General features: G+C 39.0%; 1 long non-coding RNA gene across 1 annotated transcript; it reads right to left on the bottom strand.

The window, feature by feature from the left end:
- Positions 1–5,509: 5,509 nt before the first annotated feature.
- Positions 5,510–23,253, bottom strand: LOC134657588 (uncharacterized). The gene is made up of 2 exons (XR_010097619.1): positions 22,432–23,253; positions 5,510–5,624 (listed from the first exon to the last, which is right to left on the bottom strand). It is a non-coding gene; the product is annotated as an uncharacterized LOC134657588 (long non-coding RNA).
- Positions 23,254–24,908: the final 1,655 nt, after the last annotated feature.

The raw sequence follows: 24,908 nt of genomic DNA, 5'->3' as shown, positions 1-24,908 counted from the left end.
CCTATACGGCTACCATCAGTTTGGCACTGACATAAACGCCGTCGAGAACGTAATTTACTTTCTATGCATCTCGCTCGTACTCGCATATTAGTGCAAACGAGATGTATAGAAAGTAAATTACGTTCTCGATATCGTATATGTCAGTGCCAAACTGATGGTACGGGCTCTGGTCAGTATATAATATTGATAATTTTAACAAACGTTTGTGTTTGTGTTCTAAACCAAAGCTGTATTGTTTAAACAGTGTAGTTATATTTTGATGGAGTCATTCATAAACGCTACCCGATGAAAATGATTGGGGTAGACATCCCATTTTTAAAGATGACGCTGAACGGTGCATGCGAAGTGAAGTTAAATTCGTGCATGAGATGCGCGCCACACGATCACTAAGAAGATTTTCAAGGTCATATCAAAACCGTATCAAGTTGTTAAACCTGAATCGGTCTCCGAGTTCACCCCGCCTGTTTTTCATTTTCATTCTCCCCTTGATTTATTACGACCTTTAGACGTAGGTATTCTAACACCAAACTTTACTTAGGTATCAAAGATTTAAGACTTTGAAAAACGAAGAAAGTTGTGAAACGTGTGGGTGCTTTGCAATTTATTAGGACGGTATTTCTATATACTACTTTTTCAAATTTTCTCGACTTTTTACGCATTAGGCATTCAAAACTAAGGAAATGCATAAATTAAATATACATTCGAGTGCAAAAAGGCAATCTTAATACAAAATAAAGTATTAAAAAAAAATACTAACTACCATATTAAATATATTAAAAACGGGTCACATACGGGAGTGAAACATGTCGAGCGTTTTTCGACTTAAAATACGTGAGTGACCCGTTTTTAATATTATTTAATAAGTCTGTGTCTTACGGAAGTTTTGTTATTAAAATTACTGACTACCATGTTTAATGACGAAAAAAAAATACAGAAAAACAGAGAAAACAAACAGATTCTTATCAAAAATACGCGTAAATTCTTCATCCCCCATCACTTTTGAGATTTCACTTTTCATTCAGCTTTAAGACTATTTTACTCGGATATTTGTGCATTGTTCTACCAACACCATAAAAACACCGTTGAAAACCTTATTTCCTGTAAAAAAATGTCCATTTAAGCTGACAAATAGGTGTTTTTGAGCGGACAACCCGTGGAAATCCCCGCGGGACTCTAGAATGTTATCACCCCAAATAAAAACCCGCAAAGGGATAAAAATTTATCCGGCAAGTGTCGGTAGGCTTCATAAAAAGCAACGAGGTGATTAGTTCCAGCTGACGCCGTGGCGCTAGTAGCGCTACGTGAAGTTAAAATACCGAAACGTGGACTGGTAAATCTCATTATGCAAAGATTTGGGTCGCTATGGGAACTAAGTACCTACTTAATTTTGTATATCCTAAATTAGCTGCGTGAGGACCAATATTATTAAATTCAGTTTATACAAGGTGCAACAAAAAACAGTGGGGATCCATTTAAAGGCATACCTATTCGGTATCGTGTTATGAGTAGGAAACAAAACGTTTTTGTGCTGATACTGCTGATAGCAGGGTCGTAAATAGTAACCAACGATGCTTCCGATCGGGCCGTTCGACATAAGCACCTGGTTACAAGTAAAATATACAGTACTTTGACTCTCATTTATATAACTAGTAGATGTTGCCCGCGTTGTCTGCGTTGAGTTAGTAATTTGGGTAGCTTATTTTTTATCCAATCTGATTTTCATTGATTCCCAATACAAACTTCTACCCCTTTCAAACTTCACACTCCAAAGAGATGATTAATTGGTCAAAAATGCATTCTTTATTTCGAACAAAAAGTTAAATAGGTACCTCGTTTTTCCCCGTTTTTGCTCCATTAAAGTATATAACTATCCTATAACAACCCCGGCCACAACTCAAACTATAGCCAGGCTAAATTTCATCTAATTCGGTTCAGCGGTTATTGAGTCTCCATAGAAACTTCTAAGCTCGCTTGAAACTTAAATGGGTTTTTCATGTATGGAGTGAGCACTCTAAGGTACTTATTAGTATTTATCTATGGTCATTTGGCTAAAACCACGAACATAGATAGTAAAGTCATCGCAAACGAGCTAAACTTCTTCGGTGTTAAACTTCTGTGTTAAAAACAAGGTTTAAATCGTACGTAATTTTTAAAATCTTAAGTGTTCTTATATAAGTACTAATATTATAGTGTGTAAATTTTATTTGTTTAATGTACTAACATAAATATGGATCACGTGGTCTGATTTAAATGTATTTTTTTTACTTTTGAGTTACAAACTTGATATGTGATTCTTTAACTGTGTAGTTGTATCGAGGGGATGTGGTGGCGTCAACACATCGGACAGTAACAAGTCCCCGGGGCGGCAGCCGAGATAAGTGTTTTAGCGCCCGCGGAAACACGCGGGAAGTGGATAACATATTTATACGTGTGTAAACGCCTTTATACTGTTTTATAGTTAAGTTGTAGGTCAATTAAAAAGAAAAAATCCCTGTCTGCTGCCGACTCGACTGCATTAATGCCGCAAATGACAAAATCGATATTGCTGCCCAAATGTCATACATTTTCGGCAGCAATGTCGCACCAACTGCTGGTAGGTAAAATCTGATATCGAATGGTAGGAACCTTAACTTTTTCATCTCAAATAAGTATTAATCGAAAAGCACAAAACTTAATAAAAAGTAAGGTAGACGTACTGGTGCTCGACGCGGTCCCAGTACATGTCATCTTAAGTCAATAGAGGTGACAGCAGGGTGCCATCTACTGGGCATTAGCATGTCGCGCACTAGTACGTTTACCTTATAGATTTGCATAAAGTGCGTTTTTCTAAGCATGACAGTGTAGGTACGTATGTTACCAATACGTTACACCCATGAGAAATCCCCTACATACGCTACATAATAGGTTACTAACAGTGCATACACGTCTGAGGAATCTCAGTCTCAAACTATTCAACCAGGAAGTAATAGAACACACACAACACTTGATATAAGAAAATGTACATTGTATACCTATGCCTCAAAAACCCGCCACTTACTACCTTAACACAGAAAACAGTTCTCTTTATCGCTTTTGTTATAAATTTTAAAAGTGGAAAATTTCCTGCTTGGCCTGAGTTCAAGTCTCACTCAAGGCAGTAATTTTTCAATTTTTTTAAATTTATTCTAAGCTTAATAGCATCGATCGCAGACGTTTCTGCTTGTTAAAAATGTATCAATCTAATCGACTTTGTGTAATATATAATCTCGATTCAAGTCGAATAACAGCCGTATATTGATATGAATACTTAAATTATGTTTCATTTAGTCCAAATACGAGTTTGATTGTTTACTTCAAATAACAAAAGAATCATTAAAACCATTACAGACTAATGCATGTATTCAATAAAAAAGTTTGTCCTACATTTTTTTCAATCTTTTTCACACTAGCGGTCTACGTCATTCAAATTTCAACCGTAACTAGTACACGATAAGGTTGTGTTTAGTAAATTATTTTTAAGGGTTTATTTATACATCTCAGCCATTAGTTAAAAGCCTAGGATTGAAATAAACAATGGTTTTTGTTTGGCTTCGAGTTATGACAATCACTGACCAAACGAGGTACAACTTTGTATGAAACTTTCTTTACACAGAAAATGTTTTTAGGGGTTTTTTTAAGTACCTATAGCTACAAATCTTTTGTCTTGTCATTACTGTTTACTTTTTGTAGAGGATTTGATAAAAAATCTAGAGATGTAAAGTTGTTTAACTTTGAATTGGTTTTTGAAACTTAAAGCTTGTAGTGTAAGGAGAAAAATCTTATAGTAAAAAATAAAAACCAAATATAAAATTCTGCTAGGTCGGCCCGGTGGGCATTTATTGGTATGATAAACAAAGAAAATTTTCTTTCAGCATTTTGGATTGTATTTTCTATGTATTGAAGTATATATGTAGTAAGTATCTATACGTATATCCATCTATTGAGACATAACATAATATTATAATAGTTGTCTAGTATCCCCATGAGCCTTATTGAGCTTACTGAAGAACTAGATCGGTTTGTGTGAAATTGAGCCATAATCTATATTTATTTGTGACGTTCCACGCCACGGGTAAAGGTACCATATGTTTTTTTTTTTACTTTTGTTTGTTTATTTTTTCTTTTCTCTCTCTGTTTCCTAGACCGATTGAAATGAAAAATAATACTTAATGGTTTTTTCACTCTTCAAAGTTCCCTTTAAGCGATTCTGTTTTATTGCATTAGTGGAAACTGTTTTAATTCGTGTATTAGTTACAATATAGATCCTGTATTATCGTAAGCTGTTTGTTTCCCAATAAAATAAAATAAAAATAAAAATATGTCGGTTGGCGCTATCGCCATTACTAACGAGGCTGCAGTACTACGCCATAAGGTTAACACATACACCTCACATTAACAGTTAAAGTCAGCATCCACTTGCGTAAATAATATTATAGCACCCTGCTTTCCGCACCCTCAATAGAACTCACGGTAAAACCTCATTAAAGTCACATAAGACAAATCTAACAAATCAGCATCAACGAGGGTCGGCTTTCATTAGCGAGCCATGTCACGACTGCCACGTTACTGTCACACGGACTGACGTCGTGTGAAAAGATTTGCGAAATGTACGAGTATTTACTTAATTGCTGGTTAGATGGCGCTGTTATCTGCGGAGTGAGTTCTACACGCGCTAGCGTTTGTTGTACGTAGATAGCAACAGTGCCCATATTTCGTTTGCGTTAAGATTACCGTAAAATCATCATTGTCCGCCGGCGTAACTATGCCGGTAACCAATCAAATCGTTCCTAATTTTATTATAAAGTTGTTAGAATAGTTTGTTCATTCATTCATTCTTTTAAAATTATGGCTTCAGCCCAGTGGGACTATTTCGCCAGTATCAAGGTATTGGGAGCAAGGTAATACGACTAAAATTGTACGGTTAGTACAATACAGTGTACGGTGATTTTATTCGCTCTTGTAAAGCGATAGCGGACTTTACTAGAAGCACGTGGACAACTGGCCGTTGACTCCAAAATGGTGGTTAAACGCGCTTCAAGATTAATTTTCCATTCACTGCACATCACCACATTAGTTTACTGTATATTTAATAAGCTATCGATATTACACTTTAAAGAATATTAATGAGCAAAAAACAAAGGAATGAATCACGAGGTTAATTATCAAGATGGCGCTCGAACCGGAAGTCAAGTATCAAGTTCAAAAGGTATTTTGACACGGTTGAGGTTATTCTGGTACCCAACGTCATTGCGGGTGACAGCAGCATTTCATAAAGCATTTTGCCAGCTTTAGCTGTCATATAACTGTCAAAATAGCGGTCGGGTGGTATATTTGAAATAGGCTCTGTGTCACAATTGGTTGATGTTTGTTTCTATTTCCGGCTATTAGACAACCATAGTAACCATACCATGTAGATGTAGCTCGTAGACAGTTGCGTTTTATTTATCAATATTATAAGTATATTTATTAATATTTATTATTGTAATCATACACGTCTGTGTCAAACAAGCATACTTCCCGCCTGATGGTAAGCAGTCACAGTAGCCTTTGGACGTCTGCAACTCCAGAGGAGTTAAATACATGCGCGTTGCCGACCCTTTAAAAACCTGTATTTCTTATTTGAATAAGCCCTATTCTAATTAATTTAGCAAATTTGATCTTCTCGCGTTTAAGTCTATTACAAAGTTTATAAACAAGCCACAATGTTTAGTATGTCAACTGTCTTACAGTAGCTAAACTCCTTTGAATTCAGCCTTGCATTTCCATACACAAATGCGGCACAAACCTCAAAAACTAGTCAACACGTTTCTACCTTATTCCTTCGTAATAAGATGGTTTTTGTGTAGATATTTTTGAGGTGGAAGAGTGCTGTAGGCTAGAGTATAAAAGCTTAAGATCTGAGGCGTCGGATTGTACCGAAATAGCTGCTTGCACGTGTTGGACATGTGATGGCAAAACGGTTTGAAAAGTTTTAAATTTTGTTGAAAAAATACGGTTGAAATAGGGAATATTACGCAAAATTCTGCGTAGGGGGCGCCACTCCCACAATACGTCACAATCTAAGGGTCTACTGCAAACGAGAGAGTCGAAATTTTGTTATCTAACCTCTCTATAGGTATCACTCTTGCATATTCGAGCGATAGAGAGGCGGATACCCGAGTTTCGATTTCGCGTTTCCATCAGGTAGGCCCTTTATAAACAAACCGCCTTATTTATCTGTCGGCGGCCGATCGTAAGATCAGGCAGATCGTAATGTTCCTGTGTAATGTTTTGACGATAGTGACATTAAACCAATATCTATAGGTAGGATAGGTTCGTTAGGTTGCTTTAGATGCCCGAAGGGCAAACTGCCCAGAAATAGGAGCCCCGCGTTGCCCTACTAGGAATCTCCGACATTTTTTAAAATAGGAATATAACGTGAAAGTACTTAAATTAGGAGCAAAATCAAGTGATGTTTAATAGGTATATATGAACAGCTTAGGTATGGGGTTTTCAGTATACCTATTCAAGTTATCTTCGAATGGCAACTGCAGCTGCATTACTTACTGTTGCGACATCTGGTACGGCCAGTTTAAGTCCGATTTTATATGTGTTTTGTCACCAACGTGCTAAAAATATTCTAAAATCAGTTTCTAAGCGTTTTCATCGCGAGTGTACTCAACGGCGCATAAAACTGAGACAATCATCATGTGGAACAGATGAAGTGTTCCAGTTGTTCCGTGTTTATTTCCCAGAGTGGAACTAGGCGGGGATGGAAGATGGAAGTAAAACAAAACATGCTTAGGCTTGTCGTTGTAAGAGACTAAAGGATGACTCACGCTAGACAGGCTGATCGGTGATCACGTGGTGCTTTCCATAGAAAACGGAGCGCCGGAAGCTCCGGCCCGGTCCCGGCCCGGTCTAGCGTGAGTCATCCTCAATGCATAATCATAGCTTTTATATGTATAATAGGTATCATCTCGGAGATGACCACGGGGACAACGCCGTCCTCGAAACGTCGGAGGTAAATCTTAAAACTTAGATACGCGATTAAGTCCCGGTGTACAGTTTAATAATGTGTAAAAATCGTGAAAGTTTAAATCTGTGAATAGGTATCATTTCATAGATCGCAAATACGTATAAGGCGAGTGTACTAACACTGCTACTGTCTGAATTACAATGAATGGTATTGTGTCTTATCAGTCTTATGCTACGAATTAAAGCTGTGACTTCTTCTAAGCATTTTGTTCGAATCAGGCCGGGGAATTGCGATATGTGTGAAAAGCGGCATGCTTTTCAGATCAAAGTGCATATGCATCGCTGCAGAATATATACATCTGTGTACAGTAGGTACTTATGGTAGATATTGACACAGAATAAATACTAGTTAGTACTAGGTACAGAAGATTCACTCTCTAAAAAAGCTCGTCTAAAACGACAGATATCACCGCTAGGTAGCCGTAGTGGTGAGCGGCAACTACTATGGCTAGACACCAAAATTGGTGTGGGCCGCATGTACTTACTTGTACTTGTACGCGACGCGACGAAATTACGGAGTGAGCCACACCTAATATTGACTAATCTACAATAAAAATGCAAAAAATTACTAAGTATAATGTTCGAAAACATCTAAAAATTAAAAAACACCTTGTAGCAAGATTAAGGATGACATTAATTATAACTTCCCGCCAACGCGCCCTTAGGGTGCACATACACTGTTCAGTGTAAACCTGGCGACCCTGGCGTTACACGTGGCGGCTAACAGCCCCACAAATTACCAACTTTCAGTAGGGGATTCACCGTAGATCTTGCTCTCCTCACTAGATGGATCATAAATACTATCGCCACTCACCGCTGTAGCGTACCTAATTTTAAACTTGGTATGAGACCGCGTCCGGTCTTTTCAGTTTAGTATTATCCACTTTTACAATCGGTGGGCGGGTACATTTAAAATTATCTACACTAAGTTTTCCGTGGCAGTTTTGTAAATTATGTAAAGGTACCGTTCGCATAAAGACTACAGCAGCATTCGTGAATTATGCAGCGCGGCACTACTGGTGACTGGACTGTTGCCACAAATGTTAAAAATCCGAGCATCAAGTTAGTCCAGAAACATGTCGCCAATAGCGACTAAAAATTCAAGTGAGTGAAACCGTTGTCGTCTAAACAGTCTAAATATGTCTCACGAAAGTTTAATCTCAGTCAAGATAGTTTTTGACATTAGCGGCATCAGTAATGCAATCGGCATTACAACACACTACTTAGACAATCAATAGATCTTTGTTAGTCTTTTTTATGACATATGGGGCAAACGAGCGAATCGCCTTAAGGTTAGCAATTACCGCACCATCTATTAGGGGGTAGTCTAAGAGGTTGAACTTTTACAGATTATGAAACTTAAATCGAATTGACTCAGCTCTTTCGTGTGACTTGCAACCGCCTTCGAGATAAGAAACCCGAGATTAAGGGTACCTAGTTTTTCAATTTAACACGATCATTATCCTTAAACTTTTAAAACCCCCTAATACGGATTATGCCAAAAAATGTGTTTTATGCAAGTTTTATGCCAATAATACCTACATCGTTATGGAAAAGAGCTGGTACTCTTCAAACTGCTGGATCCATTGTTATCTAACATAGCCAAGAATCACTGCAAGGAAAATCGTTTTCACGTAAAAAACCGCATCGAAATCGGTCCATCCGTTGGAGAGCTACGATGCCACAGACAGACAGACATTGGCGTCAAACACATTGACATAACACCCCTCTTTTTGCGTCGGGGGCTAAAATTATATACATTTATAGGTAAGTGGCCTAGAACGAGACGCGTCGAAGAAAGTTAGGGAGGCCTTTGCCCAGTAGTGGGACACAACAGGCTAACAAATAATAATAATAAAATAAACATTTATAGGTAAATTCTCACAAATATCAGCGCTCATCACACAAATACTTAAATGTCCAGGGTTTGAATGAATGAATGAACGAATGAATGATTTATTTGCTTAAACATGGTACATTAAAGTTGCCATTATCAGTATACTTTTATAACTACCACGGGACTTAATCGCGTAAGACTTACGTTTACGTGTTTATGGCCTGACGTTTCCTGACGTTTCCTGACCACGCGATTAAGTCCCGTGGTAGTTATAAAAGTATGTGTGAGAATAGTGTTACTTTTAAATCAATATATTATCAGTATATGCATACTTTTATAACTACCACGGGACTTAATCGCGTAGTCAGGAAACGTCAGGCCTGCCTGCCGATGCCGGCAGTATTAAGTTGAACACGGGACATCGGCTTCATAAGCAGGGTACTATCCACTAGGCAAGACAAGTCGTGTGTGAGCTTATATCCAAGATCCTTCTAGGCAGGCGTGGCTCACTCCGCAATTTCGCCGCGTCGCTGCAAATACATGCGGCCCACACCAATGTTGTTGCCTAGCCATAGTAGTTGCCGCGCACCGCCTGCTCGCGCTTGCGCCACCTAGCGGTCATATATGTCATAATAGACGCGTTTTGTTAGAGAGTGAACCTTCTTTACCTAGTACTATTATTTATTTTGTGTTTTAGGATACTCTGAGCTCAAATCATCTAATAGGAACACAGAAATTTACATTTACAGACAGTGTCCCTCGTGTATTGGTACCGACCATTAAGTTATTGGCTGGCCAATGCATCTGGACAAATGGAAACGGTATTATTACTATCGCTTACAAGTCACACGAACCGAGCCGCAACCATACAATCGACCTTACTCTCTTATTTTAATACGACTTTCTGAAATAAAATAACATACTTATTTGACAGGAACATTTTAAGTAACATAATCTATGTCTGGTAGGTACTAGTTTTCGTTGCTAGAAATTGTAATACGTACTAAGAACGAGTAGGTACAAATTGTACAAACAAAACTTCCTAAACGCGTGAGTCAGATGGTAAAATATAATGAAAAAATCTGACTCCTGTGCTGCCATCTATGGTCATTCACGCTCTATATATTTATTCCGCCGCTGGTATCGAACGAGATTCTCACCGCTATGTTAGCATGGGGAATGGCTGCAATACTGTGTGTGTATTGTAGCGTGTTCGCTCAGAGCAGTGGCTATCTTAATTACTGCGTTAACTGCTAGCCCAAATAGAGCCACGAAACCAGCGATATAAGGAAACTTTCTAAGCCTATTTAATTATATCGGTAGATATCTAAAAAGTCACGTAATGGGGTTGGCCGGTCGAAGTATTTAGCAGATGGCGCCATCATAGCTTGCCCTGTCAATCTCTAGAATTGTGTCGAATTTTTGTTCTTTAATTCCCTGGATGCCAGCCCTTTAAGCCAAATCTCATAGAAAAAGGGGCAAGCTATGCTGGCGCCATCTATGCAAACCTTTGACAGTTGCCAACCCCATTGTTTGTGACTTAAAAAGTTAAAATCATAAAAAATCCCAATTCTATGGTAACAGTGGGGTAAATTGAATTTGCAGCTTGATGATTGGTGACACAGGTGGTAATTTGAGTACAACATTAATTAATTTACTAGGTCTAGATGTTAGAAAATATTTAGTAGCTAAAGTATAAAAATTGGAACTTGGATTGAAGCTTGGACCTCAAGGTAAAATAATGCAGGTCTTCTTATACTCAGGTAAATCTACCTAAAAGGAAACCTTTCTATCTATGCATGAAATCGCAAATCGGGCTCGCAGTGCGATCTAGATGCATCTATCAATGTCGTCGCTGCTTCCGTACCCTTTCTTCCAAGAATAAGTTTAGTAAACTGATCTTTTAAGGCGTAAAAAGGCGTAAAAATAGATGGTATGCTCCAAATGTGCTTATAAATGTTAAAATAGTTTTTACTTATTTTTTGGCTGCCCCCCAAAACCCCGAAAAACCGAATTCTTTCAAATCTGGACTTTCTTGGGCTCATTCTACTCAGAATCGAGAGCATTCTCTATCCTACCAATAAAAAAAGATGTCCCAAAATATCCATTCCATTTCACTTGTAAGTATATGCGTGCGCATACACTTCTATATGCGTGACGTAGTGGAACGTACAATTTTCATACAAATTTGCGGGGCCATTTTTTTTATTACAGAGGATTGAACACGCTAGTGATTCTGAGTTTAAAGAACCCAAAAACACCAGGATCCGTGAGAATGAGGTTTTCAATATTTATTTTAGAAAACGCCCTTTTATACTCCAAATACTCTCAATAGTCCTTACACCCTGGCGGGTTCTGTGAGTCTGTCTCTGCGTGCGTCCCATCACACGGACAAGGGCAACACCCGCTCTGTGTATCCCTTACATTTCATTAAAGTATTCAAAGGGACTCTACGTTTTGGCTCCGCGTACGCCTCGCAAATGTCCGGAACACATGGAACAATTGTTCCGTCATAAGTAAAGACATAACTATACGTTGTTTGTGTGGCCCTACAGTAACAAACTTCCGTCTGTTTGTCCGCCTCCTAACTCAATAACCGTAACTAGCAGAACGACGTCAGCAATCTGGACATGGGACATTTAACTTACTTGGAATCCTTTACCATGCAAGAGGTTTTCTTTATCTTAGACATCCTTTCAAAAGTTTTTCACCTTTAGGTAGGTACTTACCTACACTATTTTCCCTCCTACGCGTACGCGTGGTTCTTAGTAGAAATAACATAAAAATTCGTGAATAACAAAAATAAACTTTTAATAAAATAGTTCTCGTATTGCAATTAAACATTGTTAATATTTTTATAAATAAAATAAAAGTTTGGCCTTTTATGGCTACTTTTATGGGGCCGACGATATGTTTGACAATCATAAGTGTCATATCACTGAATCCTAATGTAATATCCTGAAAGAATGCGGCAGACGTTACAGATTTACTGCAAGAGACTTCATTTCATGGTGAGAGTTATAAATAGGTACCTAGTACAGTCGGCAGAATTAAAGTTCCTAACCTAAGAGTTTTCGACCACTTTAATTTTCAATTTGTTTATGTTGTTGATAAGCCGTACCTATACCTAATTGTAACGCAAAATGGAAGGAAAGGCAATTTTCAAAGGCAAATGTCACGAAATAATCATACAAAACTCTAGATTATATTTTGCAAGGGCAGAGTCTAAGCAAATCTTTTTAGGATATAATTGGCAAATACCACGAAAATATGTCTATTTTTCACTTATTTCCAATTGTTTATAAAAGTTTACTAGCGGCCCGCCCCGGCTAGGCACGGGTTAACAAATTATACATAAACCTTCCTCTTGAATCACTCTATCTATTTAAAATAAACCGCATCAAAATCCGTTGCGTAGTTTTAAAGAACTAAGCATATAGGGACAGACAGACAGCGGAAAGCGACTTTGTTTTATACTATGTAGTGATAGTTATCCTGCATACCCTCCATTTAATTTTTAGTAAAGAATAGCTAGGTAGTGATAAAGCCGAGAGATTTGACTTTCAGAAATTTAAGCTATTTAAGTTTACTATCAGATTTGTTGAGGTAAAGTGTTAAAACCCGCGCGATCGCCAAATCTTTCGTCGCTAGTTACACGCGGCGCTTCATATTTTTGTCCCCATTTAATTATTAATAAATACCCAGTAACTTGTGTTAATCTTCAATAATGTGTCCGACTGTACACTCCTCCTTCACCGCATGAATTATGTATCACGCCGTACTCAGCCAATTGAGCGCGCCAAGGCCAGGCTAATGAAAAACTTGGCACCGCTAAATTAAATCCGGGATCGAACGCTTTTAAAACACTGAGGGAGGGTGCAGGCCATCCAAACGTTTTTTTGTGGCAAACGAGCAAATGAACTGCCCGATGTCAAGCGACGCCCATGGACACCCGCAACATACCAAAGGAGTTGTAAGTACGTAAGTGTAGGCCTGAGTGGACGCTCGAAGCGGAGCGTTCGGCGGGGCGTGCAGCGTGGTGTCGGGCTCACAAGAGTCACAAGTACTTTGAGCAGCGTGTACTATAAGGCCGCTCCTATACGCTTGCATTTGTTTAACATGCACGCCGCACGCCCCGCCCCGCTTCACGCCCAACTCGAGCGTCCACTCATGCCTTACAAGACGGCGGGGCCTTGGTGTGCCGAGGCCAAAGCTTTTATTAAGGATATAGGGCGACGTTTAAGGGATATGGGCTGCGACCCTCGCTCTGGTTCTTTCCTTGTTCAACAGATATCACTGGCCGTTCAGCGAGGTATAGCCGCCAGTGCAGTATTTTTGGCACATTTGGTCCGGGGGATAATCAGAGTGGGGGGGGTAATATTTTATTTTTTAAGTTATTTAGTTTTACTCATTCTTACTAAATTATAAACTAAAATAAACCTAAGAATTTCTTAGGTTTATTTTAGTTTATAATTTGTATGTTTACTCAATATGTTAATAAAGTACGTTGCCGGAATTTAAGATGAGAATACGCTCTTTTCCTGAACGCTGGTGTATACACTCTTATTTCGAGCAGTATCTTTATTCAAACTGTTTATACGACAACGGTTTCACTCACTTGAATTTTTAGCCGCTATTGCCGACATATTTCGGGCCCTTCGGGGGTCCTTCCTCAGGCTCGAGTGCTCGCGGCGACTGCAACTCGTGTACCGTCGCCCGTGCCGTGCCGTTGTCGTATAAACAGTTTGAAAATATGTCTCACGAAAGTTTAATATCGAGTATCTTAATTGTTTATGTTTAGCAATTGCATCATTCGCGCTTCATTCCAGATTGCCAATAATGTATATGTCACCGTAAAATTGTAACCCTCGTCAATTATAATCTCGCTAGTTAAATTATAAACTGAGAGTAGGGAGATTATAAACATAAACTAACCTAATCTAACCTCCGTTAGATTGTAAACTAACGGGTTCACAATCTTACGGTGTCATATACAACGAATAGTCTAATACAATCACCATATCGTCTCGGAACGTCTGAGTAATAGGTATACTTGTGACAAAGAACTAGAAATAAAATAAACGATCTCAATAAATCTATTTACTGCAAATAGTGTCTATCTCATAAAACACCAAATGTGACGTTATCTATGAAAAGGGACCTTATTGTCGATGGCGCTTACGCCATTATTAACGATGCTCCGATATAAACACAAAACCGCGCGATGCTGTGCGGCGTAAGCGCCATCGACAATAAGGTCCCTTTTCATAGATAATGCCCCAAATATCCATTAAAAAAAAGCAATAAGTATTGCATGGTATAATAATATACTCCGCCTGGTACTTACTCTCTTCCGACTTGACCTTGACCACGTGACTGACACAAGCCTACGTCATCATGCGACAGCGCTATATGATAATATGCGATAGCGCTATATAAAGTGGCAATAATGTTATTGTGACGTAGGCTTGTGTCACTCTGGGAAGAGAAGACCATGTTTTATTAGACTATGTAAGTATTGCATCCAAGAGGCCAAATGATGTCAGTCGCTCGTGCGTCTCGCTCGCGCCTATACATGTACGGAGAAGTACGAGCGCAATGCACGCGCGACTGACGTCATTTAGATACCATTTAAATCATTTTGATGTCACCATGTAAGTTGGAATTAGCCTCCAAGGCAAAACGGTTTACGGTTTAAACTCACTTGTTGTTGTTGTCTTGTTGTTGTTGTTGTAGTTGTGGTTGTTGTTGTTGTGTTGTGTTGTTGTTGTTATTGTGTTGTGACAAGTGAGTCTAAATCGTAAAATTATTCAGTGTTGTGAAGTTAGTTGGTTTAACGGAGAAATGGGTAATTTCACTTTTACGTTACCTTGTTTCATTTTGTTACCTTGAGAACAGTTTTAGGTAATTTCTATTTGTTTTACACTATACGAGTATATTATTATTTAAGCAAAGTGTTCATTTTACAAAAAATATGGGTCAAAACATTATATACATTATGTACCTACGTTTTCCCCCTACCTTATAACCATTCAAAAAATAAATGCACTTCAAACCTAACAAGTACATCATACACAGTTAATAGCCAAATAAAAATCACCCGCAGTCTCACAAAAACCAAATTTATGGCCACAGCAGGTGCCACATAAATCGTAGCGTGACCACGCTGGCGTTAATTAGCGGACATAATTCCCGTTTGTGAAACCGTTTAATTTGTGGACACCCGACAATTGTTTAGAATTTTTGACAATTTCGTAGGAATGGTAGAGGCATTTTAATGGAACAGAAAGAGACGGCGCGCCGCGCGAAACTTGCGACGAAAAATATGGCGATTGCGAGGGTTTTAACGTTTTACCTCAATAAATCTGATAATATACTGTTTCTGATTTTGATAGTCAAATCTCTCGGCTATATCACTACCTAGCTATTTATACTATAGTCCGTCAACCAAATCTTGTCAGTAGCAATGTAAAGCAAACTAAAGTAGGGCAACACTCAAAGAGCAGTATTGCGCTAAGAATAGCGGCAATGTACATCGAACCAAAAGATTTTTTTTTCCGCTGAGCGCGCCCTGCGTACGTCAATTCAAATTGTCACTCGCGGTCATCTCGCGGTTTATTGAAAAAATTTGAAACATGGACGGACAATTTAAAAGCGATGTTAAAACAATGTTATTCAAAATGATGAACAAATTTGAAGATATCAAAAACAACTCCCTATCATAGTGCTTATATTCTCTTTATCTATGTCTTCTATGTTTACTAAAATAAAATCATATCAAAATGCAGATAATTAGATAGTGCATATATTTGTTATTTACAATATAATATGCCACTTGTTAATGTAAATTAGTGTACTCTTCTGGATGAATATGACATACATGTGTAATTTTTTTGATTGGTATATATTGTACAATAGGATTACATATTAAAAATAAAACAACTGATATTTGGGTGTTTATTTAATTTAAAGGTAAATAAGATCTTTAGCTTACACTATAATTCAGGTCATTAATTGAAAAAATATAATGAAGTTACCAATGTTACCGGGTCACTTCAACCAAGCATAATACTCTGTAGTATTCTATTGCATCTTTGTAAATAGTCACAACTGATTGCTGAAAATATTAGACATGTGGGCCTATGGACGGTTTCCAGGACACAATTTATGGTCTTGTTGGATAGATTTAGGCATACGTTTTAATTTTATTTATGCCTTTTAACCCTAAAACAAAAAACTGAACATAATCTTAAAAGTTCGAAAGAGTTCTTCCAGTATGTACTTGTCATAACCTCAATTTTTAGTAATGTTTACCATCAACGAGCATGATTATACATTGTAGGCCCCTTAGCTTTGCTTATTCTTATTTAATGTATTGGTATTTAATGGTGACAGCAGAAATATCTCTTGAAACAGAAACGATTCAGAATGAAAACCAAATGAAAACAAATAAGGTGACGGCTGTCGTTCACGATCCACATTCCACAGATAAAACACAGATGACACGCATTTTGGAATTATTCGAACACAGTGTTGCTAACCCGCGATTTTTCAAATTTGCCGCCTTTTACTACTGACAAGATTTGGTTGACGGACTTTAATATTATTCTGATGTGGCAAAATATACATGTGTTCGTGATTTTTTTCTATCATGGCAACTGTTAAATTTTAATCGATATTAAACTTTCGTGAGACATATTTAAACTGTTTAGACGACAACGGTTTCACTCACTACCGTAAAATGGGGTGAGTAGGGTCAAAACTGAAACTGAAACCTCGATAACATTTTATTTTTACATATGAAAACTGAATGGTGTATATAATAAGTGTTCCGGACGTTTGTATTTTAGTTTTTATTTTATTTTGGGTAGTTCCATTTCATAACTTTAAAGAGGAAAACCCACCTCACCCCGTAGTGCCTCGTGTGTGGGGTGAGAGTGGTTTTCATACAAAAGTGATTTTGGAAGATTGTTGGATCGATTTTTTTTATTATGCGTATTACTATAGCTCCATTTTAAATTAGAATACATTATTTTTGTAGCAGTAGCATTAAAATCCCTTCTCACCCCCCTCTCAAACCTTCTCTCCCCATTCATAACCCACCTCTCCCCGCGAAACTTACTCACCTCGTTTTACGGTACGCGACTAAACATTAAAGTGAGTGAAACCGTTGTCGTCAAAACAGTGTTAAATATTACATAGTAACATAAGCATACATAATGTTTATATAATTTTACGGGTTCGCTTAGAGTCTGCCCTCGCAAATATACAGCCATATTCGATCTTTAAGATACGTCAAATATAAGATATTGAAATTAATAAATAAACAATTTAATTTTAATTTGAAGATTGAAAGATATTGAAACGATATGGATCGGATATGTCAGTGTCAAAAGTGACTTTAGACACTTGTTTGACACTGACATACGAGTAGGTATCCGATCCATATCGTTTCATTATCTTATTATTTTACGTATCTTAAAGTTCGGGACGACTTGGATGCATTCCGGCGGGATTGGCGGGATCTTGCTCAGCACAGGGAGGATTGGAAAAGGAGAGGGGAGGCCTTTGCCCAGCAGTGGGACACACACATAGGCTACTAAAAAAAAAAGTTCGAATATGGCTGATAGTCCAGTTGCCGAGTGTTTTTTTCATGACATTCGCCCGTGATTAAAACGTATAGAAATAAAATATGAACACTGCAACTTTGCGTTAGCCTTAAAAGACTTACGTAACTTAATAAGTGTTTTTCACGCACACTTTTTTAGGGTTCCGTACCTCAAAAGGAAAAAAACGGAACCCTTATAGAATCACTCGTGCGTCTGTCTGTCCGTCTGTCACAGCCTATTTTCTCCGAAACTACTGGACCAATTAAGTTGAAATTTTGTACGCATATGTAAGTTTGTGACCCAAAGACGGACATGTAACGTAAACAAATGAATTTTAAATATGGAGGCCATTTTTGGGGGCTAAATGAGAAAATGAAAAAATAAAGTTTTTAAAACTATATCGTTTTACATATCAAAAGAAAGAGCTCATTTGTAAGAATCTCAAATATATTTCTTTATAATTTTAGTATAAATAGTTTAGCAGTTATTCAAGAAAATTCAAAAAATGACCATTCCCCCCTTATCTCCGAAACTACTGGGTCTAAAATTATGAAAAAAATACACAAAATAGTTCTTTACCTATAGATGACAGGAAAACCTATTAGAAATGTGCAGTCAAGCGTGAGTCGGACTTAATGTACGGAACCCTTGGAACGCGAGTCCGACTCGCACATGGCCGGGTTTTTATATAGGTAGGCGTGGTGTTTTTATGGTATCTAAACATGTAAATGTCAGCCAGGTTGTTTTAAATATAAACTTATAATAACATATAAGTTTGGAAGCGTAGGTAGATCTCAAATTAAGTTGAATACTTAATGAAAAACTGCTCAAAGTGAGCAGAGTGAGTGATATTGGAAAATTTTAGGTCTCATATAGAAATATAAGTTTTAGGTACTTGAAATGAAAGTTTCAGCTTACAGCTTATACATACTAAAAACTTGTAAAATATTCTGTACAATTTTATTTTTAATTACTTTTTTTTTAATTACAGGGATAGTGCATCTGTAGGATGAGGATCACTGGGGAAAGTGGGGAGGTGTAGGAATATACTACCTAAAATAATTTTTATTCTCAACTAGCGACCCGCCCCGGCTTCTCACGGGTTCAAATTTCTTATTTCATTTATTGCATAGTCATGAACATAAATTACATAATTACAGTAAGGTGTTACAGTTAAGGGCCACCCCACATCTAGCGTCTTTCGAGCGTCGGCGTCGGTCAGCGCTATGGAAAATGACGTCGCAGCGCAGTTGCGTCGACGTTGCGTCGACGTTGCGTCGAGCAGTACGGTTACCATCAGTTTGTCACTGACATAAACGCCGTCGAGAACGTAATTTACTTTTTATACATCTCGCTCGCACTCGCATATTAGTGCAAACGGGATGTATAGAAAGTAAATTACGTTCTCGACGGCGTTTATGTCAGTGACAAACTGATGGTAACCGTACAGGGCCATAGAGTTGTAGACGCCGACGAGACGCCGACGCTCGAAAGACGCTAGATGTGGGGTGGCCCTAAGTTGGTCAATTCATGACACCCTGTTAGGGCACACAATATTTAGCTTACTATGTAATACCTATTTAAATTATAAATATCTGGTTTAAAAAAATTATACATAAACCTTCCTCTTGAATCACTCTATCAATTAATTTAAAAAAAGCGGCCAAGTGCGAGTCGGACTCGCCCATGAAGGGTTCCGTATTTAGGCGATTTATGACGTATTAAAAAAAAAACTACTTACTAGATCTCGTTCAAACCAATTTTCGGTGGAAGTTTACATGGTAATGTACATCATATATTTTTTTTAGTTTTATCATTCTGTTATTTTAGAAGTTACAGGGGGGGGGACACACATTTTACCACTTTGGAAGTGTCTCTCGCGCAAACTATTCAGTGTAGAAAAAAATGATATTAGAAACCTCAATATCATTTTTTAAGACCTATCCATAGATACCCCAACGTATGGGTTTGATGAAAAAAAAAATTTTGAGTTTCAGTTCTAAGTATGGGGAACCCCAAAAATTTATTGTTTTTTTTCTATTTTTGTGTGAAAATCTTAATGCGGTTCACAGAATACATCTACTTACCAAGTTTCAACAGTATAGTTCTTATAGTTTCGGAGAAAAGTGACTGTGACATACGGACGGACAGACGGACAGACAGACAGACAGACAGACAGACAGACAATGATGAATCTATAAGGGTTCCGTTTTTTGCCATTTGGCTACGGAACCCTAAAAACCCGCATCAAAATCCGTTGCGTAGTTTCAAAGATCTAAGCATACATAGGGACAGACAGCGAGAAGCGACTTTGTTTGAATACTATGAAGTGATTGTTACTTAATTCAGACCTATACAATGCTCAGGGATCGCCTGGCTGGATCTAATTCAAAATGAGAGTTGTACATAATTTTTACACAAATTGACTAAGCCACGGTAAACTCAAGAAGGCTTGTGTTGTGGGTACTTAGACAACGAGGGTCAAAGATTACGTCCAGCATTTCGACTGTTGCCGAATTATGGGTTAAAAAATAATGATAAGTTCTGAAGCGTGGGTAGATCGTTCCGCGTCATCACATGCCCTCAGTACCTAATCAATAAACTATGCCTATTTGAGCGCGGAGTTGGAAGGGGGCCATCAGAGTCGCCAGCCAGTCTGTCGCCACAGGCTGCCAAAACACGACTGTACGACTACTTACATTGTTGACTGGATTAATTATTTGATAACAAGAGATCAAAATTGTTTTTTGCTCCGAGTGCTAGTTTAAAAATCCGAGGAAGCGAAAGATTCTACTATAGAATTACGATTAAGTAGTTTAAACGAAATAGGAATCTCAAATGAAAATGGGAAATTTGTAGATTTTTAAAAAGCAATACTTACCGCAGTTCCTTTTTTTCTCGTACACAAATGTCATAAATCTAACATGATAAAAACACCCGGTTTTTGAACATCGCAACCGTATTGATCGGCAAATAAAACTGCTCAATATCTAAAGTGGACTATTTACGGATCATTCGTTCACTTCAAGTGGGGATGAGTTCTTGTCCACCGTAAAAAATGTTTTCTGTGCCATAACTTATGTTATATAGCATTTTTGTAGCCCGCGGTGTGTTCTATGTGTTTTTAGAAAGTTAGGTGTGTAGCAGGTACCTATAATTATTTATTTCAAAAAGAAATTTGAAAAATAAATACCTTTTGTAGCTTTTATAATTATAATATGAAACTGAAAATCTGCATTTTATACTTCGGCTTGTGATGTAACCACGTAGGTAGAAGTCGTTAAAATGTTTACTCAGTTTCACCCCCTTATGAGCACAATTTCATAAAGTCTATTCTGTAGAGTCTACAGAATATAGATTTGCAGCATTGAAAGAATAAGTGTTTCTTATTAATAAGTTATCTATTCTATAGCATTTGTTTAAAAAGGCTGCGCTAAACGTTTATTTCATATAATTAAATTTTGACGCTAGGAGAGACTTTACACCTCCAAATCTTACTAGTGTATATAAGTACTTCACTCTAACATTGGGAACCTTTTACATCTCCAAAATTAATGTTTTATTAACCATAGACACTAAACATCTCTGTTATATTTATTTTAAGATTATTACAAAATGTAGTGTTTACTCAGGTGTTGTTGTATTTATAAATGTTGCTATGATTGTATGAGCTCCATAGTTTCAGTTGTGTAACTAAGCTCCTCTCAGGGCCGACTCGCCGTCTACCAAGGAACGAATAATAATTATCTTATTATTGCTAGCTATAATAATAAGTTAAGATAGATGGCAGACTACTTGTGTTTTGTTGGGATAAGTCTGGCGAGAGAAAGTGTATTATTTATTATTCAACTTGGGGAACAAGGAAAAACTACCAACAATAAATAAATTATAAACTGAAATACATGTCATATAATACTACAGAGTTGTGTGTGTGCCGTTAGTACTTACCCACACTAAGGTGTGTACCTATTTAACAATCTACGTGTGATGTCAAAATAAGAAAAAGTTGAGATTGATTAAAGGTAATAAAATAAATTTCGTGACCCGTCTATAAATGTGAGTTAATAAATAGAGACCAATTTATAAAATTAAATATCACTCCTGTATTATTCTGACTTATCTGTGAAATGCGAATACCCAAAAAAAAAAAATTTTAAGGTGCAAAACAGCACTTGGCCCAGTCTGTAATAATAATACTTTTAAGGTGAAATAACAACCTCCCGAGGGCAAAATCATTTCTGTTTAATTTTTTCGGGAAATATTGTTTCAAACTCGCCTACGCCTTTCGACTTTTAAGTTTGTTTTATCGCGCTCCATGTGCGGATGAAATCAGTTCAGGTTTTTGTAAGCTTCACATGAGAGATGGGAACTAGTTTTTTTACTATGTTCTAATTTAGGAGGTACCTAATTGAAAAGTACAAAGGTTCTTACCTATATTTTTTGAAACCTCTGAAAACACCAGTCATTTTGAAAATATAACCATAATTTCTTCCATTCATCCCACAAATTGGTTTGACTAACTATATATATCATACACTAAAGAAAAAGTGACCAAGTCCACCGGTGGCCGAGGCGGGAATCGAACCCGCGTCAGATATCTGTGTATCTGTGTGTCGAGGAGTTTTTTAAACTACCGTACACATACGTTATAATTGTAATTACATGTGTTAACTTGTAATGTAAAATGTAACGATCGCACTGTAATGAATAATGAACATGAATAATAATCTGTATGAATAATTTTCGTTTGATATAACGGTTTACTATTGTACCTATTGTGACTTTTGTTATTAATAAAGATTTGTATTTGTATGATATCTATTTTTTTTTTATACCACATAGGTGGCAAACAAGCATACGGGCCGCCTGATGGTAAGCAGTCACCGTAGCCTATGGACGCCTGCAACTCCAGAGGTGTTACATGCGCGTTGCCGACCTTTTTTTAAAAACCTGTACACTCCTTTTTTGAAGAACCCCATATCGTAGACCCTCGGGAAAACCTCGGAAGGGAGCTCATTCCACAGCCGGAGCGTCCGCGGGAGGAAATTCCTCTTAAACCGCACAGTACGCGACCATTTAGGTTCTAGGGTGTGTGGATGAACACCCTGCCGATGGCGAGCGGTGCGGTGATAGAAAGCTGCCGTTGGCATCATGTCAAACAATTCTTCAGAGCACAGCCCATTGTACAAGCGGTAGAACACACATAAGGAGGCAAGGTCTCTCCTCAGACTTAAAGGTTCAATACCGCTTGTGAGTTTGGGATCATCGACGATTCGTACAGCGCGCCTTTGGATTGAGTCGAAGGGTCCAAGCTGGCATCCAGGTGCTCCTGCCCAAAGGTGACAGCAGTACTCCATATGGGGTCTGACTTGCGATTTATAAAGCAGCAGTCTTTGCCCCGGAGTAAAGTATCGCCTCGCTTTATTGAGCACACCGAGTTTTTTCGATGCCAGCTTAGCCTTACCTTCCAGGTGGCTACGGAATTGGACGTCACTGGAGATGTCGACACCAAGGATCCCAATACTCCCTGACATGGTAAGGGCTGTGCCTTGGAACTGTGGGACCACAGTAAATGGGGTTTTCTTAGCGGTGAAGGCGCAAACTTGTGTCTTGGTGGGGTTGAATCGGACTAAATTGTCCCGACCCCACACCGAAACTCTGGATAGAGTGTTCTCAATGTCCGACACAAGCTTTTCACGACTCTCAAGCACCACAGAACGAGGGATGTTGGCACGGCCTGTGTAAAAGGCATCCCCAGTGCTGTCGTCCGCATAGCAATGAATGTCGTCGATAGACAACATGTCATTGATGTGCAGCAAGAACAGCGTTGGGGATAGCACAGAACCTTGCGGGACGCCAGCGTTAATGCCCATGCTATCGGAGCAGCTTCCGTCTACTACAGCTCGTATGCGTCTGCCGGACAAAAAGCTAGCGATCCACTTGCACAGTCCCTCCGGCAATCCATAACATGGTAACTTCGACAGGAGACCCCGATGCCAGACCCGATCGAATGCCTTCGCTATATCTAGGCTGACTGCCAATGCCTCGCCTTGACTCTCAATGGCCGAAGCCCAGCGGTGTGTGAGATACACTAGAAGATCACCAGTCGAGCGACCGTGGCGAAAACCATACTGGCGGTCGCTGATCAGATCGTGTTCTTCTAGGTATCTCAGGAGCTTTGCGTTAATTATACGCTCCATGACCTTGGAGAGAAGGGAGGTAATAGCGATAGGCCTGTAATTCGATGGGTCCGATTTATCGCCCTTTTTAGGCACAGGGTGCACATGGGCCGTCTTCCACGAAGATGGAACATGCCGTTTGTCGCTAGAGAGTGTGAAAAGACGCGCCAACACGGGACACAACTCAGGAGCACACCGCTTAAGCACAAGAGCTGGTATGCCGTCTGGCCCGCTCGACTTATGGACGTTCAGAGATAGCAACTCCCGCCGAATATCCCTCTGCGTGAATGAGATTTCTGGCATGGAGTATGCGCACCGCGGGGTGGTGGGCGGCACGGCGCTACCGTCGTCGTTCAGGGTCGAGTTCGAGGCAAAAAGAGTACCAAGCAGATCGGCTTTCTCTTTTGCACTGTGGGCCAGATCACCATCAGCTTTCCGCAGTGGTGGTAGAGACGACTGACAAAAATTTCCCTCGGCAGCTTTGGCGAGCGACCAGAACGCGCGACTCCCAGTGGGGTGACCCGCTAGTTTCTCACCAATTCTGCCGACGAAATCGTATTTGGCCCTGGCAATGGCTTTTTTACTGAACCTCGAGGCAGCGTTTAATTTGCGTTTCACATCAGAAACTTTCGGATCGTTATTAGCTACGGCCTTGGTCCAAGCCCTGTAAGCGGCTTGCTTACGAATCGTAGCTTCTTTACAGGGCCGATTAAACCAAGGACGTCGCTTTGCTCCCGCAGCTATTACCGAGTTGGGAATGAAACAATCCATTCCCAGCAGTATTGTCTCGGCAACATTCGCTGCGCAGGGATCAGGATCTTCTGATTTGAAGCAGAGCTGCCTCCACGGGTACGAAGCGTAGAATTCACGCAGTCCATCCCAATCTGCTGACTTATATTGCCACACGCGTCGCGAGCTAGTTGGCCGTGGTGGATCGGGCCGCGCGCATGGTGCCTGAGTCCGGACGAGACAGTGATCGGACGAACCGAGAGGAGCATTCACTGAAACGGAATATCCGTCCGGACGTGTGGTCAGCAGGAGGTCCAGTAAAGAGCTCGTATGATCCTCAATGTCTGGTATTCTCGTGGGAGAATGTACCAGTTGCGAGAGCCCATAGGCCAGAGAAAATTCATGAGCAGACCTCCCCGCGTGGTCGGTGGACCGGGAACCAAGCCACTCAACGTGGTGAGCGTTGAAGTCCCCTAAAATCACCAGCTCTGCGGAAGGGTACTGCTCTAGAAGTTTGTC

This window comes from Cydia amplana, chromosome 20, assembly GCF_948474715.1.
Source record: "Cydia amplana chromosome 20, ilCydAmpl1.1, whole genome shotgun sequence".
In the NCBI taxonomy this organism is placed as follows: domain Eukaryota; kingdom Metazoa; phylum Arthropoda; class Insecta; order Lepidoptera; family Tortricidae; genus Cydia; species Cydia amplana.
This window is presented reverse-complemented; position numbering and strand designations above follow the sequence as displayed.